At 45.4% G+C, this 22,437-nt stretch overlaps 1 pseudogene across 1 annotated transcript in view; it reads left to right on the top strand.

Annotated features, from left to right (window-relative positions):
* The first annotated feature begins 882 nt into the window (after positions 1-882).
* The window catches only part of LOC311123804 (terminal uridylyltransferase 7-like), a 42,580-nt pseudogene continuing 21,025 nt past the window's right edge, over positions 883-22,437 (top strand). Inside the window, exons 1-11 of the transcript in view lie at positions 883-978; positions 2,282-2,572; positions 2,657-2,775; positions 3,244-3,401; positions 15,006-15,122; positions 15,280-15,457; positions 18,705-18,793; positions 19,084-19,135; positions 19,300-19,369; positions 19,599-19,725; positions 20,404-20,523. The product of the transcript in view is annotated as a terminal uridylyltransferase 7-like (transcript). The remainder of the gene's footprint in view (positions 979-2,281; positions 2,573-2,656; positions 2,776-3,243; positions 3,402-15,005; positions 15,123-15,279; positions 15,458-18,704; positions 18,794-19,083; positions 19,136-19,299; positions 19,370-19,598; positions 19,726-20,403; positions 20,524-22,437) is intronic.

Below are 22,437 nucleotides of genomic sequence, written 5' to 3'. Positions count from 1 at the left end.
TATTCCCTATATAGTGCACTACTTTAGACCAGAGAATGGCACCCTATTCCCTATATAGTGCACTACTTTAGACCAGGGCCCATAGGGTTCTGGTCAAAAGTAGTGCACTATATAGGAAAGTGGGTACTAGGGTACTATTTAGGACAAAGCTCATGTTAACTGTGATCATACTGACCTATGAACTATTTGTACTGAATGAGCTAACATGAGGTCTAAAGTGCTTAACTGAATAGCGGATTTAAATGATTGACTGCTTATATATAGTCCTGTTTCACTGTGTGTACAAGTGGGTAACCTGTACAGGAAATGGAAATGTGTTTTTTGCATATCGCACTCCCCCTGAGACCCTCGGAGAGTGGGGTCACGGCCAGGGATCAGCCATTATTGACGGAGACCCTGGAGCAATTAGGGTTAATTGCCTTGCTCAAGGGCAGAACGACAGATTTGTACCTTGTCGGCTCAGAGATTCGATCCAGAAACTTTGCGGTTACTGGCCCAACGCCCCTAACTGCCAGTCTACCTACCGCCCCTGCTTAATTTGAGTCCGGGAAACCAGCCCTAAATGTATAACATGGTTTTACATCCAGGCTGATTAATCTTTATTAGATCTCCTAATTCCACTAATAACGAAAACCTTGATTTGTAACCAAATCTCTCCATATGACTTCAGTTCTCTGATGGATCCCAAAGGGCCCCTTTTCTTTATTTTATGACTTGGCAGCATCACCTCTAAATTAAAATATCTTTCCATGTCATTCACTCTTTTCACCAGTAGAGGGCAGAAAGCACACAAAGAAAAGAGAAACACGTGAAACGTGTATTTCAACGTCATCAGACAACACGTTTCGCGCCCCCTGAAAACTCTCGCGCGTGCGTAGAAAATTGAATTTGGTACGGAAGGTTCTTGTGGCTAGCTAGCAAGCTAACGATACGATAACGAATAAACACAGTAGTATGCTGCCCATACAAACACTCAAGGTATTTTTTTTTTTAAATATCTGCCTATAATGGTCACCATGTACGTTTGTGTATTAGCAAGGCAGTGCACCCCAATGGACAGGTAACATGAATAGCTATCAGGCTAGTGTAGCCAGCTAGCAAACACAGTAGCTGGTGTTAGCGGTTTCATTCGACAACAGAAAGGTCAGATGGTGAAATCAGACAGTTAGTTACTGGTTTTGTAGTCAAGTTAGCCAGTTGTACAGAATAGATCCAACACATGCCAGCACATAGTCCTTAGCTAAGCGACAAGTCAGTAACGTTAGCAAGGTAGCTGAATGTCACGTCGTGGTGGCTAGCATAGTTAGCCAGTAACCTTGTGACAACATGCTAACAGCTAACGTTGGATAGCTAGCGCTCAGAAAAAAACTACTTGTCAGTCAAGTTGTTTTAAAATGTAACGCATGGCTTAGTTAATGTGATCAGTAACAAAATAGTCAACCACACGTGCTGACGATTTGTTAGTAAACAGTTGGGCCTTAATAGTTAGCTAGCAGTTTGGCATGATAGTTAATTAACTCGTTTGTTATGTTTTAGGAATAAGTATTTTGCTGTGTTCGAGTGGATCAAAACTGTGATGTATCATGGGTAAATTGTGACTGACTGATCTGCAAATAATAATGACTAGTTATTTATGATGCAAGGTTGTTTGTAGATCAGTCAGTCAGCAGTCGCCTGTAATGTCCGTAAACTCTCCATGTTCTATGTGGGGTTTGGTAGACTAGCGCTAAATATCATGGGGATTGAAGTGGGTTGTTTAGAGAGGACTTCCTGAAGTAATGGAAGAAACACAACTTTTCAGTAAACTGTTTATCCGTCTCCGTTCCTGAGTGAGTCTTCATAGCTAGCTAGGTAACTAGTTTGCAGTTTGGCATGATAGCTAATGAACTCGCTTAGGTTTTGAGGAAGTAGCTAGCTAGCTAACAGATGTAGAAGTAAGCCAAACGAATGAACGGTCATTATAGGGGCCCCTTTATGAGCTCGTAGCTCTTGTCCAGGGCTTCGTTAAGGACAACACCCTGGGCCAGAGCTAGTGGCCACTACATTCCCCAGAGGTAGTAGTAACTACATTTTAGTCATTTAGCAGACGCTCTTATCCAGAGCGACTTACATGAACAATTAGGGTTAAGTGTCTTGCTGAAGGGCACATCGACATATTTTTCACCTAGTCGGCTCGGGAATTAGAACCAGCGACCTTTCGGTTACTGGCACAACGCTCTTAACCACTAAGCTACCTGCCACCCCTAATGGATGACATCTCTCTCTCATTGTCACACAACAGGCCTAGTAGAAACACCATGGAAGAGTCAGGAGGCAGGCCACGCTACCCCAAGCGGGAAGACAGGAAGAGGGGCCCTGTGGCAGACGAAGCTGAGACCTGGAGGAACCAGGATGCAGGGAGAGGATACAGCCCCAAGCCGGAGAGGCGTGGCCAGGGGAAGAGGGGAGGCCAGGGAGGGATCCACCGCGCCAGCGCCAAGAAGGGAGGGATGGAGTCACTGAGCAGCTCCCCTGGAGGGGGATTCAAGGAAGGCCACAGCCCCTCTCAGAGGGAGGACTTCCAGAGAGCCAGGTACCAACGCTAAGACTGAACAGTTAGAATTTCCCATAGGAAAAAACATGTCACGCTAAGATGCCATGCTAACACTATTTGCAGGTACCCAGAGGGCCGGGAGGAGAACTGGAGAGCGCGCCCTTCACAGTTCTGGAGGAGAACTTCTCGGGGAGAGGACAGGGAGCAGAGGAGAGACAACGTTGACAACACAGTTCACTCAGGTAAACCAACACCTCCTGGCATGTAGACAGGTAGGGGTGTCGACGACTCTGGGTAATGTAGTACACCTCCTGGCATGTAGACAGGTAGGGGTGTCGACGACTCTGGGTAATGTAGTCAGGAAGGACAGGGAGCAAATGGCAAGAGACCTCTCAGCTCAGCCAACCAACACCCAGACAAAGTCTCATCTTCAGTAGGCATGGGGCGCATTCAACTTTAAAGGCGAGTCGAGACGCATCACCTTGCATCGTAATGAACTACTCAATCTTATTTGTAGATCAGTCAGTCACAATTTACCCATGAAACATCACAGATTTAATGGTCTCGAACACGGCCGTGGAGTCAAAAGTGTGTGAAGGACTCTAGGTAACATAGTTTGTCTCTCCAGTGGGAAGGAGGTCTCTGGGTAACGTAGTTTGTCTCTCCAGTGGGAAGGAGGTCTCTGGGTAACGTAGTTTGTGTGCCTCCAGGGGGCAGGAATCGTAGGAACCGTAACTGGAGGCGGTGTCTAGGTGAGGAGGACCAGGGGCCGGTGGTGGATGAGTCAGCTCTGTCAGCCAAAGAGCTGCTGGGACTGAAACAGGCGGAGGACAACATCGGCAGAGAGAAGATCTTCCGTCTGAAGAAGGTGAGCGTTACTCAACTCCCAACCTTCAGCAGTGTTTTCCCTAAGCGCCGGCTGTCGGCTACACAGCCGGTAACAGACTTATTTTCGGCGGCTACTTTTTCCACTTCATAAATTAACTAGGCTTCTCCTTTTAAACATTTCAATTCGCTACTCAGAAAAGTCTGTAGTCTGCGCCTGTCAGTCACAAAGCGAGCGTCGGTCTCCAGACTGCGACCATTTAGTAGCATTTTGCGACCCTTTGAATTGGCTGTGCGAGTTACATTTTTAATTGGTCGCATCGGTGCGAGCTGCACATTCTACATGGTCTCCTCACTCAAAGTGTCCTATTTTTTACAAGGCTAAAACCATGATTTGGTCAAACAGTGAAGTACGTTATCCTCATGAAAGTGTCTGCCTGCCCCTGTACCTGTTTCGCTGGGGCCTGTTGCTGTGTCGAGCCACTTTCAATTCAATTTCAATTCGAAGGGCTTTATTGGCATGGGAAACATATGTTTACATTGCCAAAGCAAGTGAAGTAGGTAATAAACAAAAATGAACAGTAAACATTACACTCAGAAGTTCCAAAATATTAAAGACGTTTCAAATGTCGTATTATGTCTATATACAGTGTTGTAACGATGTGCAAATAGTTAAAGTACAAATGGGAAAATAAATAAACATAAATATGGGTTGTATTTACAATGGTGTTTGTTCTTCACTGGTTGCCCTTTTCTTGTGGCAACAGGTCACAAATCTTGCTTCTGTGATTGCACACTGTACATAGTCCAAGATTTCCTTAATTTTGTGTCAGTCACAGTGGTCAGGTATTCTGCCACTGTGTACTCTCTGTTTAGGGCCAAATAGCATTCTAGTTTGCTCTGTTTTTTTGTTAATTCTTTCCAATGTGTCAAGTGATTATCTTTTTGTTTTCTCATGATTTGGTTGGGTATTATTGTGTTGCTGTCCTGGGGCTCTGTGTGGTCTGTTTGTGTTTGTGAATAGGACCAGCTTGCTTAGGGGACTCTTCTCCAAGTTCATCTCTCTTTAGGTGATGGCTTTGTTATGGAAGTTTTGGGTATCGCTTCCTTTTAGGTGGTTGTAGAATTTAACGGCTCTTTTCTGCATTTTGATAATTAGCGGGTATAGGCCTAATTCTGCTCTGCATGCATTATTTGGTGTTTTACGTTGTACACAGAGGATATTTTTGCAGAATTCTGCATGCAGTCTCAATTTGGTGTTTGTCCCAAATTGAGTCAAAAGCTTTTTTGAAATCAACAAAGAATGAGAGGACTTTGCCTTTGTTTTGGTTTGTTTGTTTGTCAATTAGGGTGTGCAGGGTGAATACGTGGTCTGTCGTACGGTAATTTGGTAAAAAGCCAATTTGACATTTGCTCAGTACATTATTTTCAGTGAGGAAATGTACGAGTCTGCTGTTAATGATAATGCAGAGGACTTTCCCAAGGTTGCTGTTGAAGCAAATCCCACGGTAGTTATTGGGGTCAAATTTGTCTCCACTTTTGTGGATTGGGGTGATTAGTCCTTGGTTCCAAATATTGGGGAAGATGCCAGAGCTAAGGATGATATTAAGGAGTTTAAGTATAGCCAATTGGAATTTGTGGTCTTTATCATTTCATTTAGGATACCATCAATACCACAGGCCTTTTTGGGTTGTAGTTCATTCAATGTAATTGGAGAATCCAGTGGGTTTTGGTAGTCTTTAATAGTTGATTCTAAAATTGGTGTTTGATCATGTAATATGTTTTTGCTATTTGTTCTTTGTTATAGGGCCAAAAAGATTGGAGAAGTGGTTTATCCATACATCTCCGTTTTTGGATAGATAACTCTTCATGTTATTGTTTGTTTGGTGTTTTCCACTTTTCCCAGAAGTGGTTAGAGTCTATGGATTTTTCAGTTACATTGAGCTGATTTCTGACATGCTGTTCCTTCTTTTTCCGTAGTGTATTTCTGTATTGTTTTAGTGATTCACCATAGTGAAGGCGTGGGCTCAGGTTTTCTGAGTCTCTGTTTTTGGTTGGATAGGTTTCTCAATTTCTTTCTTAGGTTTTTGCATTCTTCATCAAACCATTTGTCATTGTTGTTAATTTGCTCAGGTTGTCTGCTTGAATTTGTTAGATCTGATAGGGAAGCTGAGAGGTCAAATATACTGTTTAGGTTTTCTACTGCCAAGTTTACACCTTCACTATTACAGTGAAACGTTTTGTCCAGGAAGTTGTCTGAAAGGGATTGAATTTGTTGTTGCCTAATTGTTTTTTGGTAGGTTTCCACACTACTTTCCTTCCATCTATAGCATTTCTTAATATTATTCAGGTCCTTTGGCTTTGATGCCTCATGGTTGAGTATTGCTCTGTTCAAGTAGACTGTGATTTTTCTGTGATCTGATAGGGGTGTCAGTGGGCTGAATGTGAACGCTCTGAGAGACTCTGGGTTGAGGTAGTGATAAAGTAGTCTACTGTACAGTACTACTGCCAAGGGATGGGCTATAGGTGTACCTACCATAGGAGTCTTCTCGAAGCCTACCATTGACTATGTACATACAAAGAGTGTTACAGAGCATACCCTAGGTGGTTGTTTGTACGCTAGGTGGTTGTTTGTACGCTAGGTGGTTGTTTGTACGCTAGGTGGTTGTTTGTACGCTAGGTGGTTGTTTGTACGCTAGGTGGTTGTTTGTACGCTAGGTGGTTGTTTGTACGCTAGGTGGTTGCTCGTACGCTAGGTGGTTGCTCGTACGCTAGGTTGTTGCTCGTACGCTAGGTTGTTGCTCGTACGCTAGGTTGTTGCTCGTACGCTAGGTTGTTGCTCGTACGCTAGGTTGTTGCTCGTACGCTAGGTTGTTGCTCATACGCTAGGTTGTTGACCAAAAACAAGCTACAATCCACATACTTCATCAGAGTGCGCAGCTGAACATTGTATGCTGGAAAACACTCGGTTTGTTGTTTTTGATTAAAACAACAACGCTATTCATAAATACGAATACAGAACTTGTTTTTGCGTGGATTCCACGACGCAGATCGTTTTTAACAGCTAGGACCGCTATTTCTTATCCCTGAATCCCGCTTAAGAGACAGGTTGAAGCCTGCTTGACAGAGACACTAAGCTGCTAGCCATCAAGCTAATGAAGTTAGTACCAGATGAGTTTTCCAATGGAGTCCTCTTTGTCTGGAGAACTAAATGAACGGTTCCAGCGCTGTAGGAGCTGTATCTATTACGCTTTGTTTCGGGACAAACCGGATCACTCGGAGTTCAAATGTGGCAATTGTTTACTTACTGAGGATTATAGGCTTGAGGTGGCTTCCTTGATCACGCAGGTCGCAGGTCGCCAGCCTACGTAAGAAACTGGGGAAAACGCAGAGTCGAATGTTTACATTTTCTACGCCGGTGGCTGGACGGCTTTTACCCTTGTTGGATGCATCTCCGCCTTGTCGTTTGTCGTTATCCAACTGGCCGGTGTTGCCCGGAGCTCCTCCATCTGATAGCGCCGTCGAAGGAGCACAACATGAGGAGAAAGGCAATCGACGATGGTCGCATGTCACGAGCCGTGGAAGCCAAAGACAGCGGCCTCCCGCAAAGCAGTCTACACTCCCAACGAGAGGCCCGGAGCGGATACAAACAACAAATAGTTTCGCCGTCCTGGAGCCTGATCTTCCTGCACCTTTGTCGCTGGGGGTGCCTGTGTCTGTGGCCGCCGTGCCTATTCCCCTCGATTTCGAAGTCGGCAACCTTCCGTCCCTGCTCTGGCTTCTCCATCTGTCGGAGGCCTGCATCCTGTGAAGCGTGTGAGTGGGTGGATTTCCTCGTCCTTCTCGCCAGCCGTGATTTTGGGCAGCTCCATGGTAAGAAATGTGAGCGTTCCTGGTGCAAAAACAATGTCCTATCTCGGAGCTCAAGGTTGTGATACAGTCTGGAATCGAACCAGGGGGTCTGTAGTGATGCCTCAAGCACTGAGATGCATTGCCTTAGACCGCTGCGCCACTCGGAGGGAAGCAAAAGTAATTCCGCTACCTAAAAATAGTAAAGCCCCCTTTACTGGCTCAAATAGCCGACCAATTAGCCTGTTACCAACCCTTAGTAAACTTTAGGAAAAAAATGGTGTTTGACCAGATACAATGCTATTTTACAGTAAACAAATTAACAACAAACTTCCAGCATGCTTATAGGGAAGGACATTCAACAAGCACAGCACTTACACAAATGACTGATGATTGGCTGAGAGAAATTGATGATAAAAAGATTGTGGAGGCTGTTTTGTTAGACTTCAGTGCAGCTTTTGACATTATTGATCATAGTCTGCTGCTGGAAAAACGTATGTTATGGCTTTACACCCCCTGCTATATTGTGGATAAAGAGTTACCTGTCTAACAGAACACAGAGGGTGTTCATTAATGGAAGCCTCTCCAACAAAATCCAGGTAGAATCAGGAATTCCCAAGGGCCGCTGTCTAGGCCCCTTACTTTATTAAGTCTTTACTAAGGACATGCCACTGGCTTTGAGTAAAGCCAGAGTGTCTATGTATGCGGATGACTCAACACTATACATGTCAGCTACTACAGCGACTGAAATGACTGCAACACTTAACAAAGAGTTCCAATTAGTTTGAGTGGGTGGCAAGGAATAAATTAATCCTAAATATTTCAAACTAAAAGCATTGTATTTGGGACAAATCATTAATTAAACCCTAAACCTCAACTAAGTCTTGTAATAAATAATGTGGAAATTGTTGAGGTGACTAAACTGCTTGGAGTAACCCTGGATTGTAAACTGTCATGGTCAAAACATATTGATGCAACAGTAGCTAAGATGGGGAGAAGTCTGTCCATAATAAAGCGAAAGTCTGCCTTCTTAACAGCACTATCAACAAGGCAGGTCCTACAGGCCCTAGTTTTGTCACACCTGGACTAATGTTCAGTCGTGTGGTCAGGTGCCACAAAGAGGGACTTAGGAAAATTTCAATTGTCTCAGAACAGGGCAGCACGGCTGGCCCTTGGATGTACACAGAGAGCTAATATTAATAATATGCATGTTGATCTCTCCTGGCTCAAAGTGGGGGCCCCATGCAACGACAAACATATTCCTGAATCCATCGTTTTTGGAATTTCAGATTCTCTCTGACTGTCTAGCTTTTATTATGGTGATTGTTATTTCTAAAAAAGTATCTTATTGAACAATATATAGGTCCATAATCTTTTCTCCGTACTTTATATGTGACCGATCAACTCAATTCGGTCCTATGTAGCAACATTTAAAATGGTGTTTTTTACATTGTATAAAAGGAAAGACTCAGAGCTAGAAAATGGTGTATCATACACTGCAGTTGAGGAACAATGGGAAAGTAATTCTGGTTTGAAAGTTGATAAACTTGTAACTCCACTTTTGAGAAAATGGCCCTTGAATGTTTTGGTACACCTACTGGAGAGCTCTTCTTTGTCTACACCCATTCAGCATCGTTCACACCCTCTTAAGACTTAGCCCCACCCATCTCTTTAAGGATTCACGTGTGAGGCCATGTGCTAAACAGAGTGAATAGTGTAGTAAACAACCAAAGATTTCAAGACTAAAAGTGGTAAAAGTATTAGTAAAAATACACTTTTTCTAGTCCTTGGCCTATATCCTAATCTGACTTTGGTGCAGGTCATGTTGTTCTTCACATTAGTCTCTGGTAAACATACACTATATCAAATATAATCAACGTTTATTTGTCACATGCACAGGATACCGAAGTTATAAACAGTACAGTGAAACGGTTACTTGCATATTTGCATAGTAGCAATATAAAAAAATAGAAAGTATCCAGATACAAATATTTTATAATTATTACATCATTCTTACCCAGACACACTTGTCTAAATTGATGGGTCATGTGAAAGAGAGGCTATAACCATCCAGCCACATCTAGCTAAGTGGATGGGTCTCTAGACATGTACACGTGTTCATGAAATACAATAGATGACTGTAATCACCCACAGACACACCTGGCTAACTTGATGGGTCATGTAATCATCTGGCGAAGTGGAGTCTTTTGTTTAGACATGTAGCTAGCTAGCTAAACAATGCACCTAATGGTGCTTTCAAGACAACTGGGAACTTGGAAAAATACGAGGTCAAATCATGACATCAGTGATCAAATGGTCGGAAAGTCGGGGCTCTAGAAAGAGGCCCAAGTTCCCGAGTTGGAATTCCGAGTTGGATGATCGTTCAAAAATATTTTTCCAAGTCGGAGCTTGTTTTTTTACAGAGTTCCCAGTTGTCTTGAAAGCACTGAAGTTGGAAGTCTGAGATTTGAGTTCCCAGTTCTGAGTTTCCATTTGTTTTGTACGTGGCAATAATCCCAACCCATACTCATTGTCATAGCTAGCCACCATGCATGAATCTGCAGGTAGCTAAAGCTAACAAACTACACTGAACAAAAAATATAAACGCAACATGTAACGTGTTGGTCCCATGTTTCATGAGCTGAAATAAAACATCCCTGACATTTTCCATATGCATAAAAAGCGTATTTCTCAATTTCTTGCACAAATTTGTTTGCATCCCTGTTAGTGAGCATTTCTCCTTTGCCAAAATAATCCATCCACCTGACAGGTGTGGCATATCAATAATCTGATTAAACAGCATGATCACCTTGTGCTGGGGACAATAAAAGGCCACTTTTAAAATGCGCAGTTTTGTCTGACAACACAATGCCACAGATGTCTCAAGTTTTGAGGGAGCGTGTAATTGGCATGCTGACTGCATGAATGCCCACCAGAGCTATTGCTAGATAATTTAATGTTCATTTTTCTACCATAAGCTGCCTCCAACATCGTTTTAGAGAATTTGGCGGTACGTCCAACCGGCCTCACAATCTCAGACCATGTGTAACCACACCAGCCAGGACCTCCACATCCTGCTTCTTCACCTGCAGGGGGGGGTAGTATTTCTGTCTGTAAGAAAGCCCTTTTGTAGGCAAGAACTCATTCTGATTGGCTGGACCTGGCTCCCCAGTGGGTGGGTCTATGCCCTCCCAGGCCCACCCATGGCTGCACCCCTGCCCAGTCATGTGAAATTCATAGGGGCCTAATGCATTTATTTAAATCTTATAAATTGTTGCATTTATATTTTTGTTCCGTATACAGTGCATTCGGAAAGTATTCAGACCCCTTGACTTTTTCCACATTTTGTTACGTAACAGCCTTATTCTAAAATGGATTAAATAATTATTTCCCCTCATAAATCTACACACAATACCCCACATTGACAAAGCAAAAAAAAAAGAACTGATATCACATTTACATAAGTATTCAGACCCTTTACTCAGTGCTTTGTTGAAGCACCTTTGGCAGCAATTACAGCCTCAAGTCTTCTTGGGTATGACGCTACAAGCTTGGCACACCTGTATTTGGGGAGTTCAATGCTGCAGGCTTTTTTAGGTGGGCCTCCCGAGTGGCGCAGTGGTCTGGTGTTCGACCTTCCCAAGTTCTCTCATGTCACCCCGCTCCTCTGCACACTCCACTGGCTTCCAGTTGAGGCTCACATCTACAAGACCATGGTGCTTGCCTACGGAGCTGTGAGGGAAACGGCACCTCCTCACCTTCAGGCTCTGATCAGACCCTACACCCAAACGAGGGCATTGCGTTCTTCCACCTCTGGCCTGCTGGTCCCCCTACCTCTACGGAAGCACAGTTCCCGCTCAGCCCAGTCAAAGCTATTCGCTGCTCTGGCACCCCAATGGTGGAACAAGCTCCCCCACGACGCCAGGACAGCGGAGTCACTGACCACCTTCCGGAGACACTTGAAACCCTACCTCTTTAAGGAATACCTGGAATAGTATAAAGTGAAAAAGTGGTTGTCCCTGGCTATCATAAGTTGAATGCACCAATTTGTAAGTCGCAATGGATAAGAGTGTTTGCTAAATGATGTAAATGTAAACTAGCTATGCAATTGGGTTTCTGAGATACAAATAATATTACTACACAGATCATACACTTAACGTTAGCAAGCGTTAGCTTGCTAGCGAACAGTACGCTTTAACTTGCAATGAAAAATACTTTCTGACAAAATTAGGAACGTGTAATATCTGAAAATGTAGCTAGCTAGACTATCTTACCCATATACATGGATGGACGCTTCTCCCTCTCTCTCACGGATGCCATGGTTGCCCTTAGTTTGAAGATGTAATCCGGAGACAGGTGTTTTATACAACAGCCTTCTTTTTTCGACTCCCTCCGCATATTTGCAATCAAATGCCAGAATTTTCTGCATTTCCTGCCGGGCATTCCAATGATTTCAAAACTCGGTCTTCTACTTCCGTGACAACACTTGATCATCATTTCTTCCCCATCACTGTCATCAGAACGCTACAATGTCTGGTTCAATTAAAATCTTTTGACCTAAATCAGGGATTTCCTCATCGTCTTGATTCGTTTTCAGAGTCTGAGAGAGTCAGCATGGCACGATCGTCCTGCAGAAGGGGGAGAACAGCACTTTTGCAGTTCTTCATGATATCTTTCAAAAAGCTGCGTTAGAAAGGATCATCTACACGTACTAAGCAGCTCATGTTATAGACGGAAGCGTGCTACGTGGCAGACCAATCCGAACTCATCTCAGCCAATCATGGCTAGCGAAAAGGTTGCTGTCTTTTTCCGTGGCTAAAGATACTAGGCTCATAATTTTAACAATTTTATTCGTATTTACAGATGGCATACAAGTTTGTTATTAAGGCTAAAGAAATTTCACATGTTCCAGAAGGCATTTTGATTTTTAAAAAATATTTACGTTAAAATGCCTCTCCTTTTGAAGTATTGACGTGCGACATCCACCTAGTTTCCTGAAACGAGTCATATATCTGGTTTTAGACGTTTAAGTTTACACTCAAATGTACTTTTGCTCTGCCAACAAAACGAGTAATGAACAGAAAAATCGGACAATTGTTTACCTATTTACTGCTTGTTGTGCATTCTATGCAAGATAAATATTCCTTTGCAAGTGCCATAGGGAGAGAAACATGCATTCTGACAAGCAGTCAATGCACAACAATTCTTATTGCAGTCACGGGAAAAACACTTGAACGCAGTTTTGATGGCCTTTGTTAAAAAGAAGGGGGTCCCAGCTTTCCAGTGCTACCACATTTTATTTCTCAACTCCTAAAATTGTGCTCGTGGCATTGTTTTAAAAATGCCTGAAACGGGAAGCCTGGGGAAGCTCCATGGAGAAATCAGCTAAAGAGGGGTCAGAACCCGGTGTAAATCAGTGACGCATCACGTCAAACCAATCAAAAGGCCTTGTTTGGGGCTCACCAGATTAGTGCCGTAAGAGCAACAGTGAAGACTAAACATGACAACAAAACAACCACTGGTGACAAAACATTTTAAAATGTTTGCAGCGCGCTGCTTTTCACAGCCTCTCTGTTATTTAGAGATAATAATATAATAATATGCCATTTAGCAGACGCTTTTATCCAAAGCGACTTACAGTCATGCGTGCATAATTTTTTTTTGTGTATGGGTGGTCCCAGGGATCGAACCCACTACCTTGGCGTTACAAGCGCCGTGCTCTACCAGCTGAGCTACAGAGGACCACGTAAAGGAGGTAAAGCTGCAGCAAGAGGGGGGGAACCTAGGTATAACTAGCTAGCTGCTCTCTAGTTCAATTTCTCTCACGATTATAAAGCCAACAAAATGTCAATAGAAACATATTATATTATTTACCTAAAAGGTTAGCTGTGAAAGCCCAGTCGCTAGCAGATCCAGGGTCAGTGATACAGTGCCTTCAGAAAGGATTCACACCCCTTGAATTTTTCCACATTTTGTTGTTACAGCCTGAAGACAGAATGGATTACATTGAGATGTTTTGTCACTAGGCCTACACACAATACCCCATAATGGCACTGGCCTACACACAATACCCCATAATGGCACTGGCCTACACACAATACCCCATAATGGCACTGGCCTACACACAATACCCCAAAATGACACTGGCCTACACCCAATACCCCATAATGGCACTGGCCTAATCACAATACCCCATAATGGCACTGGCCTACACACAATACCCCATAATGGCACTGGCCTACACACAATACCCCATAATGGCACTGGCCTACACACAATACCCCATAATGGCACTGGCCTACACCCAATACCCCATAATTGCACTGGCCTACACACAATACCCCATAATGGCACTGGCCTACACACAATACCCCATAATGGCACTGGCCTACACACAATACCCCATAATGGCACTGGCCTACACACAATACCCCATAATGGCACTGGCCTACACACAATACCCCATAATGGCACTGGCCTACACACAATACCCCATAATGGCACTGGCCTACACACAATACCCCATAATGGCACTGGCCTACACACAATACCCCATAATGGCACTGGCCTACACACAATACCCCAAAATGACACTGGCCTACACCCAATACCCCATAATGGCACTGGCCTACACACAATACCCCATAATGGCACTGGCCTACACACAATACCCCATAATGGCACTGGCCTACACACAATACCCCATAATGTCACTGGCCTACACACAATACCCCATAATGGCACTGGCCTACACACAATACCCCATAATGGCACTGGCCTACACACAATACCCCTTAATGTCACTGGCCTACACACAATACCCCATAATGGCACTGGCCTACACACAATACCCCTTAATGTCAGTGGCCTAATCACAATACCCCATTACACCCAATACCCCATAATGGCACTGGCCTACACACAATACCCCATAATGGCACTGGCCTACACACAATACCCCATAATGGCACTGGCCTACACACAATACCCCATAATGGCACTGGCCTACACACAATACCCCTTAATGTCACTGGCCTACACACAATACCCCATAATGGCACTGGCCTACACACAATACCCCATAATGGCACTGGCCTACACACAATACCCCATAATGGCACTGGCCTACACACAATACCCCATAATGTCACTGGAATTATGTTTACAAGTTAATAAAAAATGAAAAGCTGAAATGTCTTGTGGGGGAAATTGCCCCCCACTCGACAGCCTGGAAAACGCTGGCTGGCTACTTTTTATTTCTGGCTGGCTACTCTGTGTATACAGAGAGAACAGTGCTTCAGTATCCTCAGCACTGTACATTTTTGTTCTGGCTCCACACGTGCACAGTTAATTCAACTAATCAGGGTCTTGACTTACTGTGTACTCTATGGCCACTCTGTCACTGACCACGCTCTCTCTGAGGTCCCACAGTAACCCCAGTGCTCTCTCTGAGGTCCCACAGTAACCCCAGTGCTCTCTCTGAGGTCCCACAGTAACCCCAGTGCTCTCTCTGAGGTCCCACAGTAACCCCAGTGCTCTCTCTGAGGTCCCACAGTAACCCCAGTGCTCTCTCTGAGGTCCCACAGTAACCCCAGTGCTCTCTCTGAGGTCCCACAGTAACCCCAGTGCTCTCTCTGAGGTCCCACAGTAACCCCAGTGCTCTCTCTGAGGTCCCACAGTAACCCCAGTGCTCTCTCTGAGGTCCCACAGTAACCCCAGTGCTCTCTCTCTGAGGTCCCACAGTAACCCCAGTGCTCTCTCTCTGAGGTCCCACAGTAACCCCAGTGCTCTCTCTCAGAGGTCCTACAGTAAACCCAGTGCTGTCTACACCTGCGCTCTGTGTGAGGTACTACTGGACTCTGTCTCTGAAGCTCACAGACACGTCAAAGACAAGTGGCACAAGAGGAGAGCCAAGGTGAGAACACCTACTACTATTCACTTCTGCCTTCTATCATCCAAAACAATGATAAGACACAATACATACATTTTGTATTATATTATATGACCTGTGTGTGTAACGTGAATCTCTGTACTGAGTGTCTGTGTGTGTGCTCTGTGTCTGCCCTGTGTAGGAGCATCGTGAGGAGGCGATGCTGACGGAGATTGTGCCCCCCAGGGCAGAGCAGGTGGCAGCGGTGGGCGTGGCCCTGGAGGGCGTGGTCAGAGAGAGAGGGATGAGTGACCAGGATGTAGAGAACAGACAACAGATCGTCTCCAACATGCAAGAAGTCCTAACAGCCGTCCTGCCTGGTAAGAGAATAGACAGTAGACTAGAGGTGTAGACTAGACCAGTGGTTCCGCACCTTATGGGATCTTTACTTTTGAATGGTTTGGTCTAGAGACGAGCGGTTCTCTGCAGTGTAAAGATCAAGCTCCCTTTGTTTGTATAACAGAGGTACAGCTAAGCCAGACAGACAGTCAGCTAAGCCAGACAGACAGTCAGCTAAGCCAGACAGACAGTCAGCTAATCAAGGCAGGTGAAGTCATATGATACACATGACTGCTCGTGGGAATTTGTGAGTACATCCAACCGGCCTCACAACCGCAGACCACGTGTAACCACGCCAGCCCAGGACCTCCACATCCGGCTTCTTCACCTGCGGGATCGTCTGAGACCAGCCACCCGGACCTCTGATGAAACTGTGTGTTTGTACAACCGAAGCATTTCTGCACAAACTGTCAGAAACCGTCTCAGGGAAGCTCATCTGCGTGCTCGTCGTCCTCACCAGGGTCTTGACCTGACTGCAGTTCGGCGTCGTAACCGACTTCAGTGGGCAAATGCTCACCTTCGATGGCCACTGGCTCGCTGGAGAAATGTGCCCTTCATGGATGAATCCTGGTTTCAACTGTACCGGGCAGATGGCGTTGTGTGGGCGAGCGGTTTGCTGATGTCAACGTTGTGAACAGAGTGGCCCATGGTGGCGTGTGAGGAGGAGGAGGATTATTATTTAAGATACTCTTTGAAGAGGTAGGGTTTCAGATGTTTTTGGAAGATGGACTCTGCTGTCCTAGCTTCAGAGGGAAACTGCTTCCACCATTGGGGTGCCGGGACAGAGAAGAGCTTGGACTGGGCTGAGTGGGAGCTGCCCTCCCATTGGGGTGCCAGGACAGAGAAGAGCTTGGACTGGGCTGAGTGGGAGCTGCCCTCCCATTGGGGTGCCAGGACAGAGAAGAGCTTGGACTGGGCTGAGTGGGAGCTGCCCTCCCATTGGGGTGCCAGGACAGAGAAGAGCTTGGACTGGGCTGAGTGGGAGCTGCCCTCCCATTGGGGTGCCAGGACAGGGAAGAGCTTGGACTGGGCTGAGTGGGAGCTGCCCTCCCATTGGGGTGCCAGGACAGAGAAGAACTTGGACTGGGCTGAGGGGAGCTGCCCTCCCATTGGGGTGCCAGGACAGAGAAGAGCTTGGACTGGGCTGAGTGGAGCTGCCCTCCCATTGGGGTGCCAGGACAGAGAAGAGCTTGGACTGGGCTGAGTGGGAGCTGCCCTCCCATTGGGGTGCCAGGACAGAGAAGAGCTTGGACTGGGCTGAGTGGGAGCTGCCCTCCCATTGGGGTGCCAGGACAGGGAAGAGCTTGGACTGGGCTGAGTGGGAGCTGCCCTCCCATTGGGGTGCCAGGACAGAGAAGAGCTTGGACTGGGCTGAGTGGGAGCTGACCTCCCATTGGGGTGCCGGGACAGAGAAGAGCTTGGACTGGGCTGAGTGTGGAGCTGACCTCCCATTGGGGTGCCAGGACAGAGAAGAGCTTGGACTGGGCTGAGGGGGAGCTGCCCTCCCATTGGGGTGCCAGGACAGAGAAGAGCTTGGACTGGGCTGAGTGGGAGCTGCCCTCCCATTGGGGTGCCAGGACAGAGAAGAGCTTGGACTGGGCTGAGTGGGAGCTGCCCTCCCATTGGGGTGCCAGGACAGAGAAGAGCTTGGACTGGGCTGAGTGGGAGCTGCCCTTCCGTAGGGGTTGGAGGGCCAAGAGACCTGAGGTGGCAGAATGGACTGCTCGGGTTAGGGTGTAGGGTTTGAGCATAGCCTGAAGGGTAGGGAGGGGCAGTTCCTCTTGCTGTTCCGTAGTTATGCACCTTTTAACCAATCACTTAGCTTTTCTCCAACACAGAATTTTGGGTTATTTGGACTTATGGTCCAAGATAAGGTTTTCCAAAAAGTCCAAGATGGAGGAAAATCTATCCTAATGGGTTTGTTTAGCATGAGGAAAGACACCTACATACACTGAGTGTACACTGACTTTATGTTTTGTTTTACCCCATATGTAACTCTGTTGTTTTTATTGCACTGCTTTGCTTTATCTTGGCCAGGTCGCAGTTGTAAATGAGAACTTGCTCTCAACTGGCTTACCTGGTTAAATAAAGGTAAAATAAAAATAAAAAGTACAAAACATTAGGAACACCTTCCTAATATTGAGATGCACTCCCTTTAGCCCTCAGAACAGCCTCGATTCGTCGGGGCATGGACTCTACAAGGTGTTGAAAGCGCTTCACAGGGACGCTGGCCCATTACATCCCACAGTTGCGTCAAGTTGGCTGGATGTCCTTTGGGTGGTGGACCATTCTTGATACACACGGGAAGCTGTTGAGTGTGAAAAACCCAGCAGTGTTGCAGTTCTTGACACAAACAGGTGCTCCTGCACCTACTACCATACCCTGTTCAAAGGCACTTAAATATTTGGTCTTGCCCATTCACCCTCTGAATGGCAAACATACACAATCTATGTCTCAATCGTCTCAAGGCTTAAAAATCCTTCTTTAACCTGTCTCCTCCCCTTCATCTACACTGATTGAAGTGGATTTAACAGGTGACATCAATAAGGGATCATAGCTTTCACCTGGTCAGTCTGTCATGGAAAGAGCAGGTGTTCCTAATATTCTGTCCACTCGGTGTACAAAGTTTTAAAGTGTAGGTCAAACAGGGCGACCGAAATGAGGGTTAAAGTGAGACTGCTTACAACAGCACCCCCTATAGGCCAACTGGTGCCATTCTATTAAATGTTTTAAATTTCTAGTCATTTAGCAGACGCTCTTATCCAGAGCGACTTACATGAGCAATTAGGGTTAAGTGCCTTGCTCAAGGGCACATCGACAGATTTTTCACCTAGTCGGCTCGGGGATTAGAACCAGCGACCTTTCGGTTACTGGCGCGACGCTCTTAACCACTAAGCTACCTGCCGCCCTATACACTCATGGCCTTTAGTTTAGAAGATATAATAATCATTTGGTGGGTGCTTATATTTGTCCTATTTCACAAGTGTACAAGTGTGTATTAATACGCATGTGTGAATTGGAAATGTTTGTTTTTGTAGGGAGAATGACGGGGTCATGGTCCTGACATGGTCCTGTAGAAGTTTCCGGAACATGTAGTTTAGATGTTTTCTTCCAGGAAGGGCTAGGGATGTATACAGTTGTGAGAGATGAGAATGTCAGTATGGATGACTGGGTTTCAGGTGAGTTTTTTGGTTTGTGTTCTCTATTGGGCTTTTTTCTCTCTCCCAGAGGTGAAACTCCGGCTCTATGGGTCGTCCTGCACCAAGTTTGGTTTCAAGGATTCTGACGTCAATATTGACATCCAGTTCCCACCTCATGTGAGTAGCCCTGCTTGCTGATGAGATATGTGTGTGCTCCTCTTCCTACACTAATAGTGAACGTTTGGTTTATTTTCAATTTCGTCTGTGATGGTCATCATGTTTTTCTGAAGCTCTGTAATATTGTCTTTGTGTAATCTATGATATATTAAGGTTCTGAAATGGGCCTGTGTTCACAGATGTTGTCTTTGTGTAATCTATGATATATTAAGGTTCTGAAATGGGCCTGTGTTCACAGATGTTGTCTTTGTGTAATCTATGATATATTAAGGTTTTTTAAATGTTCACAGATGCATCAGCCAGAGGTTCTGTTGCTGGTACAGAAGAGTCTGTCAGTCAGCCGTGAGTATGACTAACCTTTACCCCTCCAGACATGCTACGCTAGAAACCCCATAATAACCAATGATACCGTTAGCGTTAGCATGGTGATCGTCGTCAGTGGAGTGATCACACTGAGAGGAATGTTTGATGATGAGGTTGTTCATGTTGGTGGCGGTTGTTTCCAGTTCTCTATGGTAACCTGGAGGCAGACTTCCATGCCAGGGTACCTGTGGTCATCTGTAAAGACAAGGGCAGGTCAGTGCTTCATTAATCGCATCCCTTATTCCAGCCATGGATCATCATGTTCGTTCTAATGTGCTGCTATCTGATAGTTGTGTTGTTTAGCACTAATCTTTCTGAAAATAACCACATCTCCCTTTGACTGATGTGAAAGTGTGGCTGATGGGACCTGTAGTTTTTCTGGAGGAACCTGTCTGTAGTTTTTCTGGAGGAACCTGTCTGATGGTTGTTGTTCTCCCCCAAGCGGTCTGGTGTGTAAGGTGAGCGCAGGAAATGACAACGCATGCCTGACCACCTCCTTCCTGTTTGAGCTGGCCAATCGGGAGCCTCTCCTGCTGCCGCTGGTCCTGGGCTTCAGACACTGGGCTCGGGTGAGTTTATTTATTGGCCCTCACACCAGATCACCAGATCACCAGATGACCAGTTAGCCTAGCAGTGTTTCCCCTAGATCATGGGGAACTTTGATGGGGGTGGGGGGCCACAAAAAATCTTCACTTATCATGAGGGTCCGCAGTGGTTCGTGGGTCTGCGTACCCTCACATGCAGTCAAAGCCGGTCCTAAGTTTGTTGGGCCCCAACTTTTGTTTTCTCGGCTCTTGACAGAGAAAAATGTGACGTTTTAGAGTAATTTCCTGCAATTCTACACATTTTGCCATGGGGCAGAGAGAAAATGTTGCAGTTTTAAAGCAAGTTTGCTGCAATTCTACACATTTTGCCATGAGGCAGAGAGAAGATTTTGAATTGATCTGTGGGCCTACAAAAGGTGGTCCGCGTCACCAGTTGCCCATCCCTGCCCTAAATGTTTCTCTAGGTGAGGTGCCGAGGTTTTCTAAGACATTTTGGCCTGTATAAACACCTCATCACTGAGGGGCGAATTAAGTCAAATCTTCACATAATCATGCATTGATATCAATGGTAGACTAACTTAAAATGGGACTTGAGTGGCAGTTAGAATTCGCCCCATAGACAGAATAGTCCCTTATGTCTTTTGTGTACCAAGGCTTTTACTTTTCAGTGTTTTGACATTGTGTGCTCTCTCTGTCTGTTAGATCTGTCACGTGGACCGAGCGGAGGAGGGAGGTCTGCCCCCGTACGTCCTGGCTCTCATGGTCATCTACTTCCTCCAGCAGAGGAAACGGCCCGTACTGCCTGCCTACCTGGGACACGAGGTACACTCACACACAGGCTTGTTTAATTAACCTTGGGGGGGACACAATTTATAACCATTCAAAATCCTATTTTCCTTAACCTCCTAACCCTAATTCTAACACTAATTCTACATTAACCCTAAACCCCCTAGAAATAGCATTTGGCCTTGTGGGGACTAACAGAATGTCCCCAGTTGGTCAAATTTTAATTTGTTTACTATTCTTGTGGGGACTTCTGGTCCTCGAGTACGTATTGCGGTTTTGGGGTCACGGTTCGGTTTCGGTACAGCGGGAAAATTACATGCCATTCACAATGTTCCTGGCATTGTCTGTTGTGACATCATTCACAATGTTCCTGGCATTGTCGGTTGTGACAGGATTGTTATGTTAGGCCTCTCAAGTTTCCACTGATGCTGCGTTTGTAACCAGGTGGGAGATGGGAATTTACCAGTTGTGAAGTCGTAATTAAAAGTTGGATGCATTGTGATTTGAACTTGTTGAGAAACGCTCATTGGCAAATGGCCAACAAGCTGTATCAACCATAAACTGAAAGTGCAGCTATCGTGCTTGTAAACAAATTAGTGTTCAGAAACATTAAACTGCTGAAAAATGCTGTTATAGAGGCCATTTCCTTAGTAGGTGAGGTCAGAGGTCAGCATGTCGGAGAAGTGGGTGCTCAGGATGATAGACTAGTTTCCCTCTAGTAATTACCAGTTGGTGGGGCGGTGAAGTGGATTTATTCCAGTCGTATGTGGAAAATTCCCACTTCCCACTTGGTTGCGAACGCACCATGACACTGCCTCCTTCAATGCCAGGTGTGTACTTGTGACTCTCATAAAGGAGGCGTTTCTGTGGCGCGGTACATCTCCCACTCCAGGGCAATGTGATGTGGGCGGTCACTGTTAAGGAAGTGCAACACGGTGCATTGGGCCAATTCATTGAAAACTGTGGCTTTGGTTTGCTTATATAGTGTGGGGACAGCCTGTTTGCTGAAACGGGTGCAAGAGGGAGGTTTGTAACGTGGCTCAAGCACTTTCACGAGGTGCTGAAACCCCAGCTATCTATTCTCAACCACCTAGAATGGGCGCATATCCGAGGCTATAAACCAAAGACAAGTCTACCTATCGCTCTTGTAATTTCTTTGGCCCGGTCAGAATCCGCTGCCGCAGGCTGCTTAAATACAGAGACTATGTTTATTTTCACTTCCGTCTTACTCCGGTATACTGGGCTAATGTCATCGTAAGGTGTCAACATACACCACCGTTCAAAAGTTTGGGGTCACTTAGAAATGTCCTTGTTTTCCATGAAAACATACATGAAATGAGTTTGAATAGGAAATATAGCAAAATGAATAGGAAATGTAGTCATTGACAAGGTTAGGAATAATGATTTTTAATTGAAATAATAATTGTGTCCTTCAAACTTTGCTTTCGTCAAAGAATCCTCCATTTGCAGCAATTACAGCCTTGCAGACCTTTGACATTCTAGTTGTCAATTTGTTGAGGTAATCTGAAGAGATTTCACCCCATGCTTCCTGAAGCACCTCCCACAAGTTGGATTGGCTTGATGGGCACTTTTTACGTACCATACGGTCAAGCTGCTCCCACAACAGCTCAATAGGGTTGAGATCCGGTGACTGTGCTGGCCACTCCATTATAGACAGAATACCAACTGACTGCTTCTTCCCTAAATAGTTATTACATAGTTTGGAGCTGTGCTTTGGGTCATTGTCCTGTTGTAGGAGGAAATTGATTCCAATCAAGTGCCGTCCACAGGGTATGGCATGGCGTTGCAAAATGGAGTGATAGCCTTCCTTCTTCAAGATCCCTTTTACCCTGTACAAATCTCCCACTTTACCACCACCAAAGCACCCCCAGACCATCACATTGCCTCCACCATGCTTGACAGATGGCATCAAGTACTCCTCCAGCATCT

This window comes from Coregonus lavaretus (genome assembly GCF_964263955.1).
Source record: "Coregonus lavaretus genome assembly, contig: HAP1_SCAFFOLD_4281, whole genome shotgun sequence".
Classification (NCBI taxonomy): Eukaryota; Metazoa; Chordata; class Actinopteri; order Salmoniformes; family Salmonidae; genus Coregonus; species Coregonus lavaretus.
The sequence above is the reverse complement of the archived record's forward strand: the minus strand, read 5'-3'. Positions and strand labels throughout refer to the sequence as shown.